At 41.3% G+C, this 25,619-nt stretch overlaps 1 protein-coding gene across 2 annotated transcripts in view; it reads left to right on the top strand.

The window, feature by feature from the left end:
• Positions 1–25,619, top strand: part of B3GLCT (beta 3-glucosyltransferase) — a 604,827-nt gene that overhangs the window by 399,825 nt on the left and 179,383 nt on the right. The window lies entirely within an intron of this gene.

Genomic DNA, 25,619 nt, shown 5'->3' with positions numbered 1-25,619 from the left:
GTATTTCAAAAGGGATCAAAGTCTTTACCAAGTAACTATGGACCTATTAGTTTAACTTGTATAGTTGAGATGATACTGGAGAGTTTATTAAAAGTCAAAATAGATGAGTTCTTGCTGGGAAAAAAAGTATTTTAAGCAACGGAGAGCATGGATTCATGAAAGACAGAAGTTGCCAAACAAACATGATTTATTTTCATGAGGAGGTAGTTAAAACCTTGGACAGAGGGGGGGGGGGCTGTGCACATGGTATACTTGGATTGTGTAAAAGTGTTTGACACAGTTCCCCTGACACACGGCTCATGTGTAAGGTTAAGTCTACAGCCTGGAAAGATCAGTTTGTAAATTAATAGAAAACTGACTAAAAGGCCGTATTCAGAGAGTAGTGGTTAATGATTCTTGGTCTGAATGGTCTAAGGTTATCAGTGGTGTACCCCAAGGTTCAGTGTTGGGACCCTTACTTTTTAATATCTTTAGAAATGATATTGGGTCTGGGATTAAAAGTACCATTTTAGTCTTTGAAGATGACAATAAGCTATGCAATGGAATAACATCCTTACAGGATGTCTCCAACTTACAAGCTGACCTCAATGCACTGTTTAATTTGGCAACTATATGGCAAATGACATTTAACGATGATAAATGTAAAGTTATGCACATGGAGACTAAGAATATGCATGCATCATACATACTAGTGGGAGTACAACTGGGGGAAACCATACTGGAGAAGGATCTGGATGTTTTTGATAGATCAGAAGCTTTATCATAGCATTGGTTTCCAAAGCAAGCAAAGTTATTTCTTGTATTGAGAGGTATGGACTCCAGAGAGAGAGAGAAAGATCATTTTGCCACTGTACAAATCATTAGTAAGACCTCATCTGGAAAATGCAGTTCAGTTTTGGGCCCCAGTTCTCAAAAGGATACCGGGGAACTGGAGAAAGTGCAAAGAAGGGCACCCAAACGGATGAGAGGCATGGAGGAGCTCAGCTATGAGGAAAGATTAGAGGAACTAAATGTATTCACTCTTGAGAAGAGGAGATTAAGGGGGGTATGGTCAACATGTATAAATACATAAGGGGTTCATAAAGTGAACTTGGTGTTGAGTTATTCACTGTAAGGTCATCACAGAGGACACAAGGGGGCAGTCTTTATGTCTGGAGGAAGGGAGATGTAATCTCCAAATATGGAAAGGTTTCTTCACAGTAAGAGGTGTGAAAATTTGGAATGGACGCCCTCAAGAGCTGGTTTCTGGCAAGCTCAGTAGATTGCTTTATAAAAGGCATGGGTTCTTTCCTAAATGTACGTAATATAATTGGATACTAACATGTATAGGTAAAGTTGATGCACGGAATATCTGATTGCCTCTCAGGGGATCAGGAAGGAATTGTTTACCCCTGCTGTAGCAAATTGGATCATGCTCTGCTGGGTTTTTTGCCTTCCTCTGGATCAACTGTGGGTATAGGATTGTGTATACAGGATTATATGGTTTTTGTTTTTTCCCTTGTTTTTTTCAACCAGACTAACTATGTACATCCAATGTTCATAAGAATATGAAAACAAATGGCCTGTTAAAAGATAAACATGAAAGAAAAAACAGTTACTGATATAACCCAGTGAGGGATGCAAGGTTAAAATAAAGCAAAGATATGTGGTGGTATATTTGCACCTGCCTGGACAATGACAAATAGAAAATCCACTGAAACCGGCACACTATAACCCCAGAGTCTTTTTGACGCCAGATCTCATATTTAAGAGGTCCTGTCATGCTTTTTTTCTATTGCAAGGGATGTTTACATTCCTTGTAATAGGAATAAAAGTGACACAATTAAAAAATAAAAGCTAAAATAAATGAGGGAAAAAAAATTAAAAGCACCCTGTCCCGCAGTAGCAACCGCATTTGAAAACTGTGTTCAAACCACACATGTGAGGCATCACCACGATCAGTAGAGCGAGAGCAATAATTCTAGCCCTGAATCTCCTCTGTAACTCAAAGCATACAACCTGTAGCATTTTTTAAATGTTGCATATGGAGATTTTTAAGGGTAAAAGTTTGTTGCATTTCCACAAGCGTGCGCAATTTTGAAGCGTGACCAATATAAACTTATTTGGTTCAGATGGTGTCAAGTGTGTTGTGTGGCGGCAACCAGGTGAGGAGTACAAAGACAAGTGTGTCTTGCCTACAGTCAAGCATGGTGGTGGGAGTGCCATCGTCTGGGGCTGCATAAGTGCTGCCGACACTGAGGAGCTACAGTTCATTGAGGGAGCCATGAATGGCAACATGTACTGTGACATACTGAAGCATAGCATAATCCCCTCCCTTTAGAGACTGGGCTGCAGGGCAGTATTCCAACATGATAACCTTCCAAAATATACCTCCAAGATGCCCACTGCCTTGCTAAAGAAACTGAGGGTAAAGGTGATGGACTGACCAAGCATGTCTCCAGACCTAAACCCTATTGAGCATCCGTGGGGCATCCTCAAACAGAAGGTGGAGGAGTGCAAGGTCATTTTACATAAGAGACAGTTACATAGGTTGAACAAAGACACAAGTCCATCCAGTTAAACCATAAAAAAAAAAAAAAATATATATATATATATATATATATATATATATATATATATATATATATATATATATAATCGTACAATCCCATATACCCAATTCTATACCCAGTTGATCCAGAGGAAGACACAAAACCCCAGCAGAGCATGATCCAATTTGCTACAGCAGGGGAAATTTTTTTTGATCCCCCGAGAGGCAATCGCTTGTGTACAAATTGACCTGAAGTGCCGCTAAAATATATTTCTAATCAAGATTTTGTTACAAGAAATGGGTCATTTTAATCCCAACAGCTTTTGTAATAATGTTTCAGTGCAAAACTAAACTGACAAAGTATTCTAATATTCACAGCTTGGTAAAGCCCATTGAGTCAATTTTTGCCAAGACATAAGTGTTGTCGCCTTGTCATATGAGCTTCACCTTTGACTAATAATGGATCAATTAGGTCTCAGGTGTGTATAAAAAGACCACCAGTACACTAGACCTTCTCAACTGCAACTAGACCTCTGCAAACATGCCTAAGATTCACCCGGAGACTAAAGTGTTGATTATCAAGAGGCTGAAGACCAGATCCACTGCTGATGTGGCAGACACCTTCAATGTGTCTCAGAGTCAAGTTCAGAGGATAAAAAAAAGATTTGAAGAGACTGAAGACGTTTTGGACAAGGCCAGGTCAGGCCGACCCCGCAAGACAACTGCTCGAGAGGACCGTTTGTTGGCTCGAAAATCCAAGGCCAGCCCATTTTCCACTGCAGCAGAGCTTCATGAGACCTGGTTACCTGAAGTTCCTGTGTCAACCAGAACAGTTTGTCTCGAAATGGCCTCCATGGTCGAATCAGTGCCCATAAGCCAGCACTAAACAAAAAACAATTGAACAACTGTGTGGCATTTGCCAAGGGCCACAGCCTGCTAAAAGGATGGACTCTGGAAAAGTGGCAAAAGGTGGATTTTTCAGATGAATCTTCTGTTGAATTACACCACAGTCGCCGCAAATATTGCAGGAGACCTACTGGAACCCGCATGGAGCCGAGATTTACCCAGAAAACAGTCAAGTTTTTGGTGGAGTCAAAATCATGGTCGGGGGTTACATCCAGTATGGGGTGTGCGAGGGATCTGCAGGGTGGAAGGCATCATCAATAGTCTAAAATACCAAGAAATCTTAGCTACCTCTTGTATTCCCAACAATAAAAAAGGCCAAATTTTGCAGCAGGATGGTGCTCCATCGCATACTTCCATCTCCACATCAAAGTTCCTTAAGGCAAAGAAGATCAATATGCTCCAGGATTGGCCAGCCCAGTCACCAGACATGAACATCATTGAGCATATGTGGTGTAGGATGAAAGAGGAAGATGAAAGCATGGAAGATGAAACCAAAGAATTTTTATGAACTCTGGGAGGCATGCAAGACTGTTTTCTTTGCTATTCCTTATGACTTCATCAATAAATTGTATGAATTCTTGTCAAACCGCATGGATGCTGTCCTTCAAGCTCATGGAAGTCATACAAGATATTACAGTTGTATCTCACAGCACCACTACTTCATTTGCTGACATATTTTGGGATTTTCAGTAAAGTTGTTAAATTTCTGTATAGGCGACAAAACTTTTGTCTTGCCAAAATTTGACTTTCTTGACCTTCACCTTTTTTCAGTGAAACTAATTTATTTCAGTGCATTAAACATCATTTGAGAGGGTTTTAGCTTTTCATATGAGCTATTTCTAACACCAATTGATTAATTAAAAGTCAGGTTAATAGCAGGAGTTTCTACAAAATAGAGAAGCGACAAGACTTTTGTCAGGGACTGTAATAATTAACACACCTTTTCCCTCTAGAAGGGTATTCAAGGGTTGAAAACTCTGTCAAGTGTTTATTGCTGTTCCCATTAAGGAGATGTCCTGTCTCAGTGATTACTGTATGGACAGAAAGTGAGCAGGAATCTCCCAAATATAGACAGTATTAGAAACTTGGCAGAACTTAACCTTTTCCTTTTTGAGAAACTAAAATGTTTTTTTACTGAAGATCTAGCTTATACTTTTGGCCACAAAGTCAAGATGTGAGGTGCAAGAAGAAAGTTTAGATGTGAGTCAATAAAAATCTGCCAAGGGGAAATCTATAGAAGAAAGCCTGGTTGTCCGATTCCTTGGGTGTCATTTCTCTGAAGTGTACCAAGACAGCTCACTGCTTGGCACAGCTTTCTTATTGACCTCTAGAGCTGGCTTTAGTCTCTACTAATTCTTTCCATAGAATGTATATTTTCTCCCAGTTTGTAGTGAGTTTTCATTAGCTAAAACAAAGTAAGGTATCATTTTAAAAATACATTTAATATTCAAAAATAGATTTATAACTGGAATAAATTGATTTAATTTATATCTGCCTACATGTTCACTTCATAACATTGCACAAAAATATTACCTTATAGATTAATTAAAAACATAACTTTTTTATAGATATAGGAATTTTAGCAATGCATTTTTGCCTTTTCTGTCCTTCATCGTTGTTTAGACCCTTTGCAAAAATGTTTTCAGAAGAATTATTATAGTGATATATTTTTAGTTTATCCTGTTCTGTCATGGTCGAGAAAAGTAACGCAGTCCATGACTTGTTCATTAAGTTTGTTAAAATTGGACTTTATGCACAGATTACATTAAATGGAGTTAGGAGAAAGAATCCAAAATCAGGACCTACTAATTGGCTGTCAGTAGATGCCTTCCAGGCTCCATACTCCATCAATTACTGTCAGAGCATTTTATGTCAATGACACTTGTATTTTTAAGAAACTTTTTAAAAACCGCCATCAGTATCACATCCTAATGTAGTAGACAAAGACATTCTATGAAGCATATAAATTGTCGGATAAGAATAAAGAAAAAATCTATTTTTAAATGTTTAAAAAGTGAACTTGCTGTAGTTAGGAAAAGTAGGTTAGCGACAAATGGCATAAAGTGCGCTACTCTTTTTTACATCTAAGTAAAATGTGTCAAAAAGTGCCTGAATTAAATTGCAATCTGTAACTCCCACTTCTGGACTACCCACTGTGTATATACGTTGATACTTCGACTGCCATAACCCCGGTATAGTTTTACACAGTGGGCGATCCTCTTTCACATAAAAGTGGTCCCAGCAGCGGATTTGCCACAGAATCACTTTTATGAACGGCTGGAGAGGTGCCCTCCCACTGCTTCTCTGTAATTTCTACATTTCAATAGGTTTATATTGGTTTTTCACAATAGTAAGAAATTAACAATGTGGACATTGTCATACAATAGGTTGTGATGTATACATTAGTCTAATAAACAGTCTCTGGTGACAACTAACATATATTGCAATATATCTAATTGAGGCTTATGCTGTATTCTTAACTCTAGTAAAACATTGAGATATAAGGTAAGGATAATTTTTGCGATCTGAGAGAGGAGTGACCCCATCATGTAAACTTGTATTAAGTGAGAGCTTCTCTGTCATTTCTGATGCTTAGCGGATAGACCAGCAGTGGTGGAAACGATGGGAAGGAAGTTGAGTGAGGGCAAGATGGCCTGCCCTCCCGCCTTAAAGGGACCATTTTTTAATGTGTAAAAATAAAACTACTTTTTTTATAATTGCTTTTTAAGTGTAAATGTGAGATCTTTTTGACCATAGATCTCACATTAAAGAGGCCCTGTCCTGATTATTTCTATTACAAGGGATGTTTACAGGAGGGAACAGGGGCAGGGCTAGGCCTGAAGCTGGGGGCACTCAACAGGGAGGGAGGAGCTATCTTTGGAGAGCCAAAGAGGGACCCAACAAAAAAGATGAGGATCCAGGCTGCCCTGTGCAAACCATTACACAAAGTAGGTAAGTATAACATGAGACTTTACAATCACTTTAAGTCTTCTCAATGGACAGTAAATCGGCCTAATCTTGCTGATTTGGTGGCTAATGAGCAGGCTGATAACACAAGAGGCAGTAAAGGTAAACTAGGAAGCAGCAAACCTACTTTCCTCAACCCCCCAATCATTAGGGTAGAGACAAGGTAGGAACAGTGGGACTTTAATTGTACCTCATCATTGCAAAAAATTATAAAGTACACTATGTGAAATGTGACTATCCAATCATGCTTCCAAAAAAAACAGCATCCATATTATATTGTTCCACGATATGTGGTTTCTTAACCACTTCCCAACCGTGCCAATTCTGGCACTTCACTCCTACATGTAAAAATCATAATTTTGTTTCTGGAAAATGACTCAGAACCCCCAAACATTATATATGTTTTTTTTAGCAGAGACCTTAGGGAATGAAATGGTGGTTGCTGCAGCACAGTATTTGCACAGCAAATTTTCAAACATGTTAAAAAAAAAAAAAAAAAAAAAAGTTTCATGAATAAAAAAAAAAAAAAACAGTAAAGTTAGCCCAATTTTTTTGTATAATGTGAAAGAGTAAAAAGGTACCTAACGTGTCACGCTTTAAAATTGCGCACACTCGTGGAATGGCGCCAAGCTTCGGTACTTAAAAATCTCCATAGGTGACACTTTAACATCTTGTACAGGTTACATGTTTAGAGTTAGAGGAGGTCTTGGGCTAGAATTGGTGCTTTTGCTTTAACGCACGCAGCGATACCTCACGTGTGATTTGGGAGCTGTTTACATATGCAACTTGCTTCTGTGCGTGAGCACACGGGGAAGTGGGTGCTTTAATTGTATTTATTTTTTATTATTCTTTATTTTACTTTTATTAACCACTACCCGACGGCCGTATGACTTTATACGGCCGCAGGGTGGTTCTAATTCTCTAACAGGCCATGTTTTTACGGCCTGCGCGCGCAGTCAGTAGCGAGCGCGTGCTCGGCGCATCGCTGAGATGCCGATGCGAGTGCCTGGCGGCCGCGATGTCCGCCAGGCGCTCGGGATCGGCGGCTACAGGGACAAGACGTGGAGCTCTGTGTGTAAACACAGAGATCCATGTCCTGTCAGGGGAGAGAGGAGACCGATCTGTGTCCCTTGTACATAGGGACATAGATCGGTCACCTCCCCCAGTCACCCACCTCCACACACAGAACACAATTCAGGGTACACATTTAACCCCTTCCTCACCCCCTAGTGTGAACCCCTTTAATGGCAGTCACATTTATACAGTAATTAGTGCATATTTATAGCACTGATCGCTGTATAAATGTGAATGGCGCCAAAAATGTGTCAAAAGTGTCCAATGTGTCCGCCATAATGTCGCAGTCACGAAAAAAATGCTGATCGCCGCCATTGGTAGTAAAAAAAAATAATAAAAAATAATAATAATTCTGTCCCCTATTTTGTAAGCGCAATAAATTTTGCGCAAACCAGACGCTTCTTGCGATTTTTTTTTTATTTTTTTTACCAAAAATATGTAGAAGAATACGTATCGCCTAGACTGAGAAAAAAAATGTTTTTTAAAAAAAATTGGGCTATTTATTACAGCAACAAGTAAAACATATTGTTTTTTTTTTCAAAATTGCCGCTCTATTTTTGTTTATAGCGCAAAAAATAAAAACCGCAGAGGCAATCAGATACCACCAAAAGAAAGCTCTATTTGTGGGGAAAAAAAGGACGTCAATTTTGTTTGGGAGCCACGTCGCACAACCGCGCAATTGTCAGTTAAAGTGACGCAGTGCCACAAGCTGAAATTTCACCTGGTCAGGAAGGGGTATATGTGCCCAGTAAGGAAGTGGTTAATTTGTTTGCACTTTTTTTCACTTTCTCTTTTAATTTAATTTAAAAATTTTAATTTGCACCATACATCCATTAATGCTCAATATCTATCAATACAAAAAATGTAAGACCATTAACAATATACTGTACATGAAAAAGAAAAGACAGGAAAAAGCGCCTCTAAGTCATCTGGTTTAATGAAAATAACAGGTGCAGGTTATCCAACACTTACATATAAGTACATATAAGTTAGCAGAGTCAAGGGTAGAAGGGATGGTGTTCCATTGGAGCCGGGCTGTGCCTGCAATCTGTGAAAAGAGCTCATTGGTGTAGCAGGAAGAACCGGGTCTAAGGCTGTGTAGGAGCGCTGTTATGCCCCGTACACACCATCACTTTATGTGATGAAAAAAAATGACGTTTTTAAAAACGTCACTTTAATTGACTGTGTGTGGGGGAAAACGTCGTTTTATGTCTTGTAAAAAACGACCAAAAAAAATTGAAGCATGCTTCAATTTTATGTGTCGTTTTTCAAAAGTGCACTTTTTACTTCACAGAAATTGACCGTGTGTAGCAAAAAACGTCGTTTTCTAAGACGTTTTTTCATCCACGCATGCCCAGAAGCTAGCTTCAATGGTAAAACGTGGTGGAACGTAACCTCACTTTGCAAGAACATTGTGAGAAAAACGATGGTGTGTAGGCAACTTCGTCTTTGAAAATTGAAGTTTCAAAAACGTCATTTTTTACTTCACAGAAAGTGTTGTTTTTTTTCATCACATAAAGTGATGGTGTGTATGCGGCATTAGAACCAGCCGCTCGTCTTGCTAGATGGTGACGTCAGAGGGACGGTGGCTGAAAAGGGCTGACAAGCCACCGTCCCTCTGACGTCACCATCTAGCAAGACGATCGGCTGGTTCTAACAGCGCTCCTACACAGCCTTAGACTCGGTTCTTCCTGCTACACCACTGAGCTCTTTTCACAGATTGCAGGCACAGCCCAGCTCCAATGGAACACCATCCCTTCTACCCTTGACTCTGCTAACTTATATGTAAGTGTTGGATAACCTGCACCTGTTATTTTCATTAAACCAGATGACTTATGCCGCGTACACACCATCGCTTTCTGCGATGTAAAAATGCGACGCTTTATGTGCTTTAAAAAAACGTCATTTTTCAAACTTCAATTTGAACAACGACGTAGCATACACACCATCACTTTTTCACAACGCTCTAGCACAGCGCAGTTCCGTCAATCACGCACAACGTCACTATAAAGGGTCGTTTCCATGCGGAAGACAGCCTCTTTTGCTGATATCGTGTTGCTGCGTGTTGGTAAAAGTTTGGTGAGATACGATTCGTGATTTTCAGTGACTGTGCTTTAAATTTCGTTTTCTGTCGTACAGTTTGTTTGTCTATTTGTTGTCGGATCTGTGATACAGTGCTTGTACTAAGGACGTATTTGTTTTGGCATTACGTTTTGTGTGCACGGTGCTGTTTAGCAGGTCGTTCTTCAAAGGCCATTCTGTACTTCAGGGCGTAATTTTTAGTCTGATCTGATTTGACGACCGTTTTCTAGCCATGTTGCGGGTACGAACTCGTCGCCGAGATCGTGCTGTGCTTGTTGTTAGGATGTGTGCTGCATCCCAGCGACGGTCCATGAACAGGGTGAGGAGGAGGTTGTGGACCAAGAACTGGTTGCTATGCAGGGACCAGTTCTCTCATATGCCTCTGCTGCGGGAGATCCGAGAAAATAACCCTGATGATTTCAGGAATTTTCTTAGGATGTCTGACCCCGTATTTCAGCAGCTTTTGGCTTCGGTGTCGCCATATATCACCAGGCAGGACACCGTTATGCGGGAAGCCATCACTGCTGAGCAGAGGCTAGTTGCTACGTTGTGCTACCTTGCAACAGGGAGAAGTCTGCAGGACTTGAAGTTCTCGACGGGCATCTCCCCCCAGGCTCTGGGCCTCATAATCCCGGATACCTGTTCGGCCATCATTCAGGTTCTTCAGGAGGACTATGTTAAGGTAAGTGGTGTTCTTTCAATGGTCAAACTATGGCCCAAAAAAAGCAAAAAAAAAATGTTTCTAATATGCTCAGAATGTTCACTTTGTCTCCATGTATGCTGTTCTACACAATTTGTAAAGCTCTACATGTTTATTGTATTTAGCCAACCTGTCCATCATTCTATGTTGTGGCCAAACCCACCTAGCATAGTCCCTATATCCCCGTTTTTTGTGGCCTCCATTGTAGTGCTGCATTTTGTGTGTCCCTATATCCCCGTTTATTTGTGGCCTCCATTGTAGTGCTGCATTTTGTGTGTCCCTATATCCCCGTTTATTTGTGGCCTCCATTGTCCAAACCCCCCCCCCCAAGATTTTTGAACTACATACTAATAATTATTTTTATTATTATTTTATCTTTTTTGTGGGGTTGTTTCTCAGGTGCGAAACTCATCTTGGGCCCCCACTCCCCCTAAAAATATTTTTTGAACATCAGAGGGGGTGATTAATATGCTTAGTGTTCACATGTTATTTTTTAAAACTAACCTTTTTTGTTTAAGTTTTGGTGGGATCCCTTGAAATTGTAGCTATATTCTGTTCACAATGTTTGTTTGAATGGATTTTTTATTTTCTTTCTATCCAGTTCCCCACCACGCCACAGGAATGGCAGACTGTGGCAGCGGACTTCTCCCAGCGTTGGAACTTTCCGAACTGCGGAGGAGCCATTGATGGCAAGCACATCCGCATTGTGCCCCCACCCCATAGTGGATCCCATTTCTACAACTACAAGGGGTTCCACAGCGTTGTTTTGATGGCGGTGGTCTCTGCCAATTATGAGTTCATGTACGTGGATGTTGGGAAAAATGGCCGGATGTCGGACGGCGGTGTCATTGCGGAGACGGAGTTCGCCCAAGTCGGAGGACCTAGGATTGCCACCTGCGGAGGAGAACGAAGAGGGTCTGCCCTTCGTGTTTGTTGCAGATGAGGCTTTTGGTTTGGGTCCCCACCTCATGAGGCCATTTCCCGTACGCACCCTCACCCATGAGAGGAGGGTTTTTAATTATCGGCTGGCCAGAGCAAGACGTGTGGTAGAGAATGCCTTTGGAATCATGGCCAGCCGATTCCGATTGTTTTTAACAGCAATAAACCTTGCGGAATACAAATGGAATCACATCATCCTATGTTGTTGCATTCTCCACAATTTTTTAAAGAGACATTCACAAAATTATCTCACGGTATTGCCTGATGAGGCTGATGTTGTGGCTCCGGAGTCGGGACGTCAGGCTAGCCATAGAGGCTTGGCCCCCCAAACCGCACGTGCAGTGCGTCAATCCTATGTGGACTATTTTATGGGGAGGGGGGCCATTGCAATGCCCGATCTTGAATAAATAATAAAATTTACTTTTTGTTTGATTAAACAGTGTTTATTTTTTTGATTTTCTTAATTTTCTAATTTTTGTGGGTAATGTTTCTTTTTCCTAGGTTCTCATCCAGCCATGTGTTTGGGATGTCATAAATTCCCATGAGTGTTAAATCTTAATAACTCAACAAATATGCCTGAGTAATTTAATGAGTCAGCATTGATACCAATAACTACACACACATTTTTTGGAGTCCAAAATATTATTATTTTTTTTTTATTATTACAAAATAGAATCATTTTTTTTTTGTCTTTTTTTTTATTAGTACAAAATAGAATCATTTTTTTCTTTTTTTGTCTTTTTTTTGATTATTACAAAATAGAATCATTTTTTTCTTTTTTTTGTCTTTTTTTTGATTATTACAAAATAGAATCATTTTTTTCTTTTTTTTGTCTTTTTTTTGATTAGTACAAAATAGAATCATTTCTTTCTTTTTTTTGATTATTACAAAATAGAATCATTTTTTTCGTCTTTTTTTTGATTAGTACAAAATAGAATCATTTTTTCTTTTTTTTGTCTTTTTTTTGATTAGTACAAAATAGAATCATTTTTTTCGTCTTTTTTTTGATTATTACAAAATAGAATCATTTTTTCTTTTTTTTGTCTTTTTTTTGATTAGTACAAAATAGAATCATTTTTTTTTTTTTGTCTTTTTTTTGATTAGTACAAAATAGAATCATTTTTTTCTTTTTTTTGTCTTTTTTGATTAGTACAAAATAGAATCATTTTTTTCTTTTTTTTGTCTTTTTTTTTATTACAAAATAGAATAATTTTTTTCTTTTTTTTGTCTTTTTTTTGATTAGTACAAAATATATATACATTTTTATTTTTTTTGGTTTTTAAAATTCTTTGTAAATAAAATTAACACAAACAATTAAACCCTCCCCAAAACATTAATTACATTTTTAAGCTGCCGTTCCAGCGTCTTCGCTTTGTGGCGAATTTCCCGGCAGGCCAGACGTATGTCCTCGACTTGGGCCCTGCAGGTGAGAACCTCGCCGATGAGTTGCTGGGCACTATACGTGTCCAGTCCCTGACCAGCCCGATTTCCTCCTGAAATGTGGAACCAAAACATGTGTTAAAAGATTGTATGCCTATATCTATATTCCCTGAAAATGTGGTATATGTTACTTTACCGGATGTTGTGGCAGGTTCCTCTTCATCTACATCCCTCGGGGGTGTGGCTTGGTTGGCTTGTGCCTCCTGCCTTGCTGCTTCATTGTGCCCTACAAGATTGAAGAAAGGGAAAACAGGAGGTTAAAACATTACGAGCGGCCTGAAATGACCCACAAATATTCTAAAATTATAAAAAAGAGGGCAATATTGTTGATTTTAAAAAACTTTGCAAGAAAATAGACCAGTATTTAATCCATTCACAAAGTAATGTCAAATCTGGTGACAAATATTTTTTTTTTTTCTATTTGTAAGCTAACCAAGTATCCCCTGGATCTGCTCACCCCTGTGTGTGACCCAACATAGGTTGTGATTGTGACAAACAATTGTGCTACTGAGTACACATGTTCAATAAAAAAAGGAGTAGCACACGCTCCTTTTTGGGAATCTCAAGGTATTTACGTTTCTTCTAAAATAAGCTGAAACACATTTACATCAATACCAGAATTGAAGACACCTTTTAAGCCCCAAAAATGTCACAACTTTCATATTTGTGTCGAATAATTGGTCATAGGAGTCGTCGTTCATTCGCCCAAAATTCCTACATTTACGTTTTTAATTATGATACAGTGCTTCAACTCCCCTTTGCACATGCAAACTAGGCATGATGCCATTTCTCAGTAATATGGTATTGGATTATTGAAAGTCAGCGAATGAACGACGACTACGACGACTGCATCATGCGTCCACATTCATAATATTAATTATGGTCAACCTGCAAAATTAAAAAACATGGCACAAAGAACACACCAAAATAATTAATACACATGGAAAAAACTTACTTCTTCTTCGAATCACCCTATTTATTTTGGCAAGTTGGTGGGGTTCCCTCTTTTTTAAATCCGACCACCTTTTGCGCAGGTGCTCTCTGCTCCTGCTTTTTCCAAACTTCCGCTGGAGCCTACGGATGACCTTCTCCATAATTTTAGCTTTCACTTTATTTGGATGCATGTAGGGGCCATGCTTGGCATCATAGTCCTCCCTCCTCAATATGGTGACCATCTCCACCATTTCATTAAAACTCATGTTGGAGGCTCTGCATCGGAATCTGCGGCGTGGTTGGGCCTGGCCTGCCTCCTGGCTTGAGCTGGAATACACCTCCATGTTGTCCATCTTTTCTCCCTCACCAAACGACAGAGAAGGGGCGTGGAAAGGACGATACCGAACGTCGGGCGGGGTGTCGTGCGGAGCGTCATGCGTGCGTAGTGTAAAAGGGATGGGACGTGTTTGTAAACAGCGTGCATAGTCTGTGGAAGAAGGCGTAAATCACGATCTTTCATAACGACAATACGTAAGTTTTTTTTTGCGACTTTATTGTAGTGAAGAGGGAATTAGTTTGTGGGCTAGTTAGGGGAAGTAAGCTAGTGGCTTTAATGACATTATGTTTTGGCTTCTGTTTCATGTGCAGAAAGAATGGATCCCTTCAAGGATGCTGATTTCCTCACCGAATTCATTCAAAAATTGAAGGAACATCCTGTTCTGTGGCAAACCAAAAATACAATAAATAAAAACAAAGATGCCAGGGAAAAAGCTAAAGAGAGCATGCTTGCTTTTCTGAAAACAAGGGTCCCCAACGCCACAAAAGCCACAGTGAAAAGCAAAATTAATTCCATCAGGGGCACCTACAGGGCCCAACGGGTCCAAGTCCTGGCCTCAATGAGGTCTGGGGCTGCAGCTGACTCCATATACAAACCAACCCTGTGGTACTACAGTCAGCTGCAGTTCCTGGACGACCACATTGAGACCAGGGCATCCATGTCTACCCTTCCCCCAAGAGGTAGCTCCCAGCTTCCCAGCAGCCAATCCTCCAGTGTTCCCTGCAGACAAGAGCAGGCAAGCTCGGAGGAAGAGCAAGAGTTCCTGGAGGACCCCAATTGTGAGCCATGGAGCATGGTATGTGTTTTTGGTATGAATTTAGTTAGTATATGACAAGTATAGTAATAATGTTAAATGTATGTTACTATTGTTCTAAATTCTAAGTGAATCTCCTAAGTTTAGGGATAAGATCAATAGTCACTAGTGGCAAAACAGGATGGGGACAAAATTGGCCAATTAATAATGTTTATGAAGGAGTGGGTGGCATTTTCAGATAGGCCAGTAGGGGGGAGTAACGCAATACACCTGCAAGGGGTCCCAGATGGAAAACACCCTTTTTGAGTACTATCTAGTTGACACAAAATTTAATAATTAATTTTTGGGGGAAAAGGCCACTTATTTGCTAAATTAGGCCTGCAACAACCCACATAATTCCAGGGGGACCATGTCTCAAGGTGTGTAAGGGGCCACATAATTAGGGATGGCGACCCTGTGTGTAATATATATTGACATTCAATTTGCATCACTCATGATTTTAAAAATGTGTGTGATTAATGACCAACACAAATAAAATATGTTCCTTTTTTTGATACACAGGCAGACCAAAGCCAGGAAGAGACAGGGCCCACAGGGAGCCAGGAAGAGACAGGGCCCACAGGGAGCCAGGAGGAGCCAGGGCCAACTTCAAGGCAGGAGGTGGCAGAGCCCACTGGGAGCCAGGAGGTGGCAGGCCCCAGTGGGACCCAGGAGGCACGCCGGCGGGATACCATCTCCCGGATCCCTCCATTCTGCAATCCCAATAAACGGCTCAGGAGTATGCGACAAATGGAGGAGGAGACCCAGGGCCTGCTTCGCCAAGCTACTGCAGCCATCCGAGAGCCACCCAGTGAAGTTGAGGGGTTCGCAGCGCTCATTGCAGCCAGGCTCTACAATCTGGAGCAGAGCCAGCGTGTGCGCTGCGAACAACTCATCTTCAAAGCCATAAGCATGGCATCCCTGGGGCAGCTCGATGACGACACCGACATTGTGCGGATTGCTCCTCCTGTCCTTGCTGCTCCTCCTGCTCCTGCTCCTGCTCTTGCTCCTCCTCTTCATGAGGCTGCTCTGGCTCCTGCCACCTCATCTCCTCCAGGAACCCAGCCCCCAAGGACTCGGGCTACAGGGAAGGCTGCAGGGAAGGCTGCTGGGAAGAAAAAGCCCAAGAAATAATACGGTGCTCCTGATGGAATTTTTATGTGGACTCACAGGCTGTATTTGTGGTTTCGGGGACCCTTGTTTTCAGAAATATTAAAGCATGCTCTAAAGTGCTGCCTTCCTTGGCATCGTTGTTTTTATTATGTTGTGTTTTTGGGTTGCCCCCATTTTTTATTTGAATTTTTCTGCAGAATAAAATAAATGTTAATTTTTCAGCCAAATTTGACCATGTTTCTTTATTGTAGATTTGAAAGATCATTATTGAGTGGGCAGACCCATTACAAAATAAATATTGCAAACATTAACAAGGTAAAAAAACATGCTTGTGGGTGAGTTAAAGAAAAAATTAGGTTGTTGCAGACACTTCACACACTCCCAAATCAACACAAAATAGAGATTACAAATAAAATTGGTGACAAAAAAAAAATAAAAAAATAAAAAGGTGGACCAATATATATATTTAAAATTTTTAAGATGGAAGATACAACTAAATAACAGAACACAAACATAAACATTATCAAACAAGAAAGAAACTAATTAAAAGCTTGTCATAACTATGTAACAAGATCAGCCGCAACAAACGTCCATTTCTGGGTAGCAGTTAAAAGCAGGGGTTAAAGAAGCGCTTTCTTTTCTTGTCTATAAGCTGAAAAAGACCTTAACGAATGTGCTGATTCCATTCTGAACAGTCGTTTTACATGAATGAGCGCTGCCGTCTCCTAACTTGCTTCTGAGCATGCGCGGGCTTAAATCAACGTTTTTACGTACACACGGTCAATGTTTAGAACACAGAAAACGACGTCGGCCAAAAATGACACATAAAATTGAAGCATGCTTCAATTTTTTTGTGTCGTTTTTTAGAAGACATAAAACAACGTTTTTGCCCACACACAGTCAATTAAATTGACGTTTTTCAAAACGTCATTTTTTTTCATCGCAGAAAGCGATGGTGTGTACGCGGCATGAGAGGCGCTTTTTCCTGTCTTTTCTTTTTCATGTACATTCGAGTTGACTTCACTCTTGGAGAGCAGCCCTTGGTTATCTGCTGACTTTTGCCAACTGAATACATTTTATCATTATGGACTTTTGTATTCATATTTGTGGACTTTAACAATTTATTTATGAAAAATTGCTGTCATCATATCCTTGTTTTTAGTTTCATTCCCTTTTCTGATTTTCTTCAATGCATTTCCTGAGCACTGTAATTCGTAACAATATACTGTATAACATGTTAAATAGGATTAGGGGGAGATTGGAGCATAAACAATGTAATGTTAAAGCAGTATTAATCCCAGAAATAAAGGTGTCAAATATTGCAGCTGACTAATGTGGCATTTGCTTTAATGTTCTCTTTTAGGCTAGTTTCCTCTATTTTCACCTGTTGATCTGGCCAGTAAGTCTGTTATTTTTCAAATTCTTCTTACAGACCAAGGCTGCTCAGCAAAAGTGCAGATTAAAGAGTTGAGACAAACCATTTAACACTGGTAGTTAAATGGTCAGCTTTTATGCGTTTTATGTAAAAAATATATCCCAAAATGAAGAGAAAAAAACTGTTGCTGTAACTGCTTCAAAAGTGTTAGCAAGAGTTCAGCTTTAATGTGTTGGTCAAGTCCATCTAAATCTGCTAGTGCATCTAACACTACCCTCTCCCTCTCCCCTATCCTCACATTCAATGTTGATGCGGAAATCCTCACTGCTGTGTCATTGTACAGGTATTGTACAGGTATTCTGACAGCGGGACTTCTCTGCCATCAGAATACACTGATCAGTGCTTCAGCCAATTGGTTGTAGGCGCTGATCGAATGGAAATATTACAGCAGCACCGTTCATGGGAAGTCAATCGACTGCTTAAGTTCTTATGAACAGGAATGGCTGTAGATGTATTGAAATGTGTCCGAATTGCAATCAATGTATGACAGCTGAAGACAGTAAGTTTGTTACTGGCTGGAAGAAAATGAATGAACAAAAGCCCCCAAAAAAGAAAATTAATGCAGCCATCAGGATTCTGCAATATTATAGTTTTTAGGGTTTAATACCCCTTTAACATGGTCCTGGGTAGGGATGAGCCAAAGACCCCCCCCCCCCCCCCCGTTCGGTTCGCACCAGAACCTTTGAACGGACCGAACGTTCGCACAAACTTTTGAACCCCATTGAAGTCTATGGGACTTGAACGTTTGAATTCAAAAGTGCTCATTTTAAAGGACTATATGCAAGTTATGTCGTAAAACGGGTTTGAGGACCCGGGTCTTGCCCCAGGGAACATGTATCAATGGAAAAAAAAGTTTTTTAAAGCGGTCATTTTTTCGGGAGCAGTGATTTTAATGATGCTTAAAGTGGAAAAAAAAATGAAAAATTCCTTTAAATATCGTACCTGCTGGGTGTCTATAGTATGCCTGTGAAGTGGCACGTGTTTAGAACTGTCCCTGCACAAAATGACATTACTATAAGAAAAAAGTCATTTAAAACTGCTTGTGGCTTTAATGTAATGTCTGGATGAAAATCATTGAGAAAAATAGCATGGGTTCCCCCCCCCCCCAGGTCATTACCAGCCCCTTTGGCCCTATATACTTTGAACAGCAGTATACAGGCGGTGCAAACAAGACCGGGACTAGGTTTGTTGTTAAGTAGAATCTGTTTGTAATTTTGAACTGGTACTTTTTTTAAAGTGTAGCTCCAGCCCAAAAAATCTATTTTTAAGCTTTTCGGAAAACATAGAGAAGGGTTATCACCCCTGTAACATTTGTTTTGCTGTCTGTGCGCATCTGTTCAGAAGATTGCACCTCATTTTCTGTCCCAATGACAAATGATTTTTTGAAAAAAAAAAACATTTTTGTGAAACAAGGATTGGTGATAAAGCAGTGGACAGGAATTTCCCTTCCTAGGGGTAGATTTCCTCTCACTTCCTGTTGTCTCTTTCCGTTTTCAAGTAGGAGTTGTTTGTAAGTTGGATGTTTGAAAGTAGGGGCCTGCCGTATATACGCTGCAGAAATTTGGGCCCTAGGTGTTGGTTTTGCCACAACACTGTAACCCCTTACAGTTAGTCTTGGTGGGCACAGGAATGGACCCTGCTGTTAACTATTATATCAAGAATTGTAATTACATGCCATTTTTAAACAGTGGTAGAAAAATTGGGCCTTTGGTGCTAGCGCTGGTGCCACAACACAGTAACTCAGTTACTCTTGGTGGGTGCAGGAATGGGCCCTGCGGTGAAATATTAGATCAAGAATTGTAATTACATGCCCCTGTTGAACAGGGGCAGAAAAATGGGGCCTTAGGCACTGGTGCCACAACACTGCAACCCCTCACAGATACTCTAGTTGGAGCGCAGTAATAAGCCCGCTGCAAAGTATTGCATCAAAAATTTTAATTACAGTAGGTGACCGCGATATTGTGTCAATCTTGCTCCCTTTCTCGGCAAGATTGACCACCTACGAGCCCCATTGCGGGAGCCAGCGCTGAGCCGGCTCGCCGCGATGGGAAAAAGCCGTCATAGAAGCGACGGGGATCCAACTTGGATTCCCGCCAATTCTAGCCGCGGCGTTTGGTATGAATCATGAGGGGGAACTCCACGCCAAATTTTAAATAAAAAAACGGCATGGGTTCTCCCCCAGGGGCATACCAGGCCCTTAGGTCTGGTATGGATTGTAAGGAGATACCCCTATGTCGAAAAAACGGAGTGGGGGTTCCCCCACAATCCATACCAGACCCGTATCCAAGCACGCCGCCTGGTCCGGTCAGAAAAGGAGTGGGGACGAGCGATCGCCCCCTCCTGAGCCGTACCAGGCCGCATGCCCTCAACATGGGGGGGTTTGGTGCTCTGGGGCAGGGGGGCGCCCTGCCGCCCCCCCCACCCCAAAGCACCCTGTCCCCATGTTGATAAGGACAGGCCCTCTTCCCGACAACCCTGGCCGTTGGTTGTCGGGGTCTGCGGGCAGGACGCTCATCGGAATCTGGGAGCCCCCTTTAACAAGGGGGTCCCCAAATACCGCCCCCCCCCTAGGTGAATGAATATGGGGTACATCGTACCCCTACCTATTCACCTGGAAGAAAAATGTCAATAAAATAAACACACAACACAGGGTTTTAAAATAATTTATTAGTCAGCTCCGGGGGTCTTCTCTGCTCTCCGGGGGGTCTTCTCTGCTCTCCGGGGGGTCTTCTCTGCTCTCCGGGGGGTCTTCTCTGCTCTCCGGGGGGTCTTCTTCCATCTTCTCTGCTCTGCGCTGTCGTCTCTGCGCTCCCCAGTTCTTCTCCCGCTCGCTCTCCGGTGCCTTCTTCGGGCCTGGCTGCTATCTTCTTTTTAGCTCTCTTACTAGCAGCGGCGCAGTCCACTCTTCTTTGCCATCTTCTGCCTTCTTTTCTTCTTATGTTGATGCAACGCTTCCTCCCACTGTAATGCTGGGTACGTGGCTTGTAATTACAAGCCCATGTTAAACAGGGGCAGAAAAATTTGGCCTTAGCCACTGTTGGCGGTGCCCAGAACCAAAAATGTTCTTACAAGCCATCAACATGATCATTGAGGAGGAAAAGGATAGTCATTCAGAATAACAGGATAGTCACTCAGCATCAGCATAGGTAGTCTTGAAGGGATCTGACATTTCAAAAAAAAATATTCAGTTACATCAGCATCAGGTGCTTGGTAGCTGGTGGTGATCCAAGCCTGATTAATTTTTATGAAGGTCAGTCGATCAACCGAGTCGGTGGAGAGGCGTTCCCTGTGATCGGTTACAAAGCCTCCAGCAGCACTAAATGTGTGTGTTCCGAAAGAATGCTGGATGCAGGACAGACCAGTAGCTCAATTGCATACTGTGCAAGCTCTGGCCAGTTATCCATCCTCAAGACCCAGTAAGCCAGAGGATTTTCGGTGGGAAAGGTGTCCAAGTCTGATCTTGCCCCTAGGTATTCCCGTACCATGAAGGAGTGATGTGAATCCGCGTCACGGAAAATAACTTTGAAATATAAGCTGCAGGAAGGACGGTTAAAAGTATGTGCCATGAAATACAGAAAAAAAATATAAAATAGATATGATAACAGTTACAGTGGCTGCCCCTACAAGTGTACCCCACCAAGGTGAAGTCTGGACACTTCCACCCCCTTCCCGCACCATGTAAAACAGACGCTGGCGATGGTTACTGGAACCGGTCATACCTTGGGGCTGCAGACTAAAAAATTGTCTTAACGCATCGGTCAGACGGTGGGGCGTATACTAAACCCCCTGAGCCATAATTGGCCAAACCTTTTCCAATTATGGCTCTCCGTTTTTTGCAAGCTGTGATTGGCCAAGCATGCGGGTCATAGTGCATGCTTGGCCAATCATCAGCCAGCAATGCACTGTGATGCCACAATGAATTATGGGCCGTGACACGCCACTCAAATTTGGCGCGAACGGCCTGTAACATTCGTATTTCGACGAATGGTCGAACATAAAAAAGTGTGAATCAACGCTCACCAAACTTCTACTAACATGAAATTAGCAGAAGGGGCCCAATGGCTGGCACTTGAGAAATGAATGTACTCTTTATACTCTCATAGTACGTCACTATGTTCATTCTAGGCTAGACAGAATTCTGCACACGCCCTTTTAACAAAAATCAGACGCTTGGTCATACAACAATCGAACCGTGTGTACGAGGCCACTTCACACCTGAGGTGCATGCTGGCTTCACATTAGACACATACAAAAACATTCTGTTTGTTCGAACACTTTTTGTATGAATAAAGAAATATCATCACTATATTTATATTTGACACAAATAAAGAACAAAACATTAATACATAGGATATGCTAATATTGTTTACATGATCTGACAATTATGTATGCCTCAAGCTTGCTGTGGCTTTGAACTGAGCCTATTACACAGATGTTAATTTGTGCCCATTCAATAATTTCAGTGACTCGTGAAAATACATGGATCCAAAGTTAATGTTCCTGCATAGTGCTGGCAGCTTGTGAATGCAGGGAAAAGCATTTCCACTTTGCAATATTGTACTAATTTTTACAGCTGAGAGAGGAGTCCAGAATTGTATGTTATTATACATGCAAGGCTATATTTTGTGGCAGCAATTCAGAGTACTCTTAAAAAAAAAAAATGAGATTGATGAAGGGATAAGTCCATCCAGCATAGAAAATGTATGGGTAGGTAGGATTTGTTTTCCTTTAGCACGCAGTGTATTTTTTATATTGAGATGACTCCATTGGAGAGCTGACAGTAAAAAGACACTGTCTTTTAAGCCCTACTATTCATACTGTCAGAAAAGACAGCAAGTTGGGCAATGGAAATGCAAGCTGACAGGAGTCCGAAGACCTAAGACTTCTTGTTAAACAGGGAATAGACTTGTACATTGAGAATTCTTTTAATGAAGGTACGCTGTATAAAGACAGAATGTCTGACAACAAAAAAGGCACATTCCCATCCTGAGAGTGTTCCTGTGATAAGAAGCAGCTGTTTTTTCACTGTCTGCATTAGATTGCTGCCCTTCTCCTCTATGGTGGGTGTTCAAAGAAATTCATGTTCATGAAGAATGACAGCTTAGTCTAAAAATGAAATAACAAAGTACAAAACTGAATGTCTGATGCTATGGCGTTATTCCTGACTCCTGCTATAGTTCTGTTATGCCACTTCACTGGATCTTACAGTTTTTCCTGATGTTACTTTTTTTTTATGCTAAACTCTAGACAAACAGCTTAAACCATTTATATAACTTCACTTGCCAACAGATTTGTTATAATGTGCAGTCTATATTACCAGACAACATAGTCAGATCCTCAATCACCTTGTACCAACAACTCAGACAAGGACACTGGTCAAGAAAAGCTCCCACTCTGCTGATTTTACAATGAAGGAGAAGTGCTACATTGATTAGGTCATTTATCTGATTGCTCTTCTCTCGCCTCCTGTCAGCATGTTTTTTGTATGAATATAAATTGGCTCCTAATGTTGACCTCCATCTCCTAGTCTTTGTACTGCTCTACAGGGGATTACAAGAGGCCTATTATTACAAATAGATGTAGTTAACCCCTTTGTGCTGAGGTAATGCAAATATGCTGCCTCGGGTTGATCGGGTTGTAACGGGGTGATACCTGCACCTGCAGGCATCACCCCGGTACCAGTTTTTAGAGCCGGAGCCAAAATTGCCAACTTGTCTAAATCTCCAATCACGTCGCTTCCAGTTACTGTACAGCATCAAGAATTGGAGATTTTAGACGAGTTGCTGTTTTGACACAACACAAGTACATGCATACACTCTGGTACATGCTATTATGAGCGGAAATTCTTAGTCCACCCGGTACTAACAAATTACATGCCCACCTCCACGACAGCAAAAAATGTTTCCTCCTTAGACGCTGTTCTGTGAAAACATTCAAAATCTTCATGTACCGGAGTGTATACGCTTGCCGATTTTGTGTCAAAACGGCAACTCTTCAAAATCCCCAATTGCTGATGGTTAAGTGTAACCAGAAGTGGCGTGATTGGAGATTTCAACGAATTGGCTATTTTGACAGAACACTGGCGGTTGGCTATCTTGTAATAACAACTGTTAACCCAAGCAGCGGGAGGTGATGCCCCCACCCCCCCCCCCTTTTTTGCTGCCTTCCACCACTCGCCCGGCTCTCTCGTCCTATAGGGAGGCCTGAACAACCAGCCAGCTAGTCCGTGGGCGAAGCGAAGCCGAACGAAGCCGGTGTTCTGTCAGATCCGGCGACCCATCAGATTTGGTATCGGAAGTATATAAATAAATATAGTACATTGACACCTCTCATGCTGTTTGCATGTTTTTTTAAAGGCTAAAGGTTTAGCCCTGATCAGTGCGGGGTGTAGCAACATGGCTCCGGCTACCTTCCTACTGCTTGCGTCCAGCTTCTTTAATTTTTTTTTTACATCAAATCACCATCACAGATGTCAAAATGCTATCATTATTTATATACACTAGTATATTGCTAAAATGACTCTTACATTGAAGACAAAGCTGGGCGTTCGCTGCCACCTTCTTTTCACTACAGTGTTCTGCCAGATAAGGCAACCTGGTAGTGGATGTACACATGCACAGTTGACAAAACTTAATTTCCGTTACCAAATCTGACAGGTCGCCGAATCTGACAGAACACCGGAATTGTCTTTGATAAGGTTTCGGATCTAGTAACCCGAAAGCGATATCATGACCTCCATTCTGATTTACTGAAGAATTAAATGTGCCAAATGTAAAAAAAAAAAAAAAACAGTATTCAAACAGCCACACTTGGCGTTTTGAATGCTTTTAAGTGCAAAGGAGGGATTTGGGGGTCCTATAGACCCCAGATCTCTCCATAAAGAGTACCTGCCACAGACTATTCCTTGTGACAGCAATAACAGTGATCAGAGAATTTTTATTTTAATTTTTTTAACACCCCATCCCTCTGTGCTCACACACAGAAGCAAATGCATATGTAATTCGTGCCCGCAAATGTAAACAGTGTTCAAACCACACATGTGAGATACTGCCCCGATCATTCGAGCAAGGGCAATAATTCTAGCAGATCTCCTCTGTAACTCTAAACTGGTAACCTGTAGAGATTTTTAAAGCGTCGCCTCTGGATATTTTTAAGTACCGTAGTATGGTGCCATTGCACATGTGTGCGCAATTTAAAAGCATGACATGTTAGGTATCTATTTACTTGGCATAACATCATCTAGTGGTCCTGGAGGCATCCTTGGTGATCCTGGACGGGCATCCATAGGGGGGATGCGCTGATAAACAATCAGCATAGATCCCCCCTGTCAGGAGAGCTGGCGATTGGCTCTCCTCTAGTGTCTGATAGATGTGAGTGAGTAAAAGCCAATAAACCGCTCTTCCTGTTTACACTGTGATCAGCCGTGATTAGACACAGCTGATCATGTGGTAAAGAGCCTCCGTCTTTACCGAGATCGGTGATGCAGTGTGTCCGACTGACACACCGTACCACCCATCACCACTCTGCGCACCCCCCCCCCCCCCCGGCACGCGATTGCATCTTATTCTGCTGGACATCATATGACGCCCAGTCAGGATAACTGAACCACCGCCCGGCTGTCATTTTGCTATAGGCCGGGCGTGAAGTGATTAAGGAGTAATTTTTACAATTGCTCGACAGTTTCTGCAATGTCAGAACTGTATTTATTAAGATCCACTTTAAATGAAAACTCTGTCACATAGCTCAATATTTTTAACCAAGCCTGTAATGCTAAAGAAGAGAATGAATAACCATGCTGAACGCTAAATAGATCACTAGAAATGATTCCCCCTAAATCTGCTGGGAAACAGACAGGGGTGTCAGTCTATCTGCAGTTCTTACTGGTTCCTCCCATTGACCTCCAATTACAGGACAGAGTGGTGATGTGAGGTCGGCAGAGGGACCGGTGAGAACTGCAAGGGACCCCAGAGATTGACACTCCTGAAAGTGTTGGTTTCCTAGCTGACTTCTAGTGATTAAAGTTGCACAGGCAGCAGAAGTGGTAATTTGTTTGTATTTTCTTTATAGGTATGGGTTGTTGATTGAAAATATTTTGAGTTATGTGACAAGGTGGCTTTAAGGATCAATGGCATTTTAAAATCAGCTTTATTAATAAAGCTGTCTTGATGAATTTTTTGATGTACTTTCTTTAATGTGCACTAAAATTCAAATCTGTAAAAAAGCATAGCCATTGGGAGGGGGTAGAAATTGCTGTTCACTTTCTTCCTGCATATGTTCCTTGTATTGATTTCAGCATGCAATCCCTGATGGCTGCACCATCTATAGCCTTAAACTGTCACTGGCATCGATTAAAAATTAGTCTTTGTAAAC

Source organism: Rana temporaria, chromosome 2, assembly GCF_905171775.1.
Source record: "Rana temporaria chromosome 2, aRanTem1.1, whole genome shotgun sequence".
NCBI lineage: Eukaryota > Metazoa > Chordata > Amphibia > Anura > Ranidae > Rana > Rana temporaria.
Note: the sequence above shows the minus strand (reverse complement) of the source record. Positions and strands in the feature narration are given on the sequence as shown.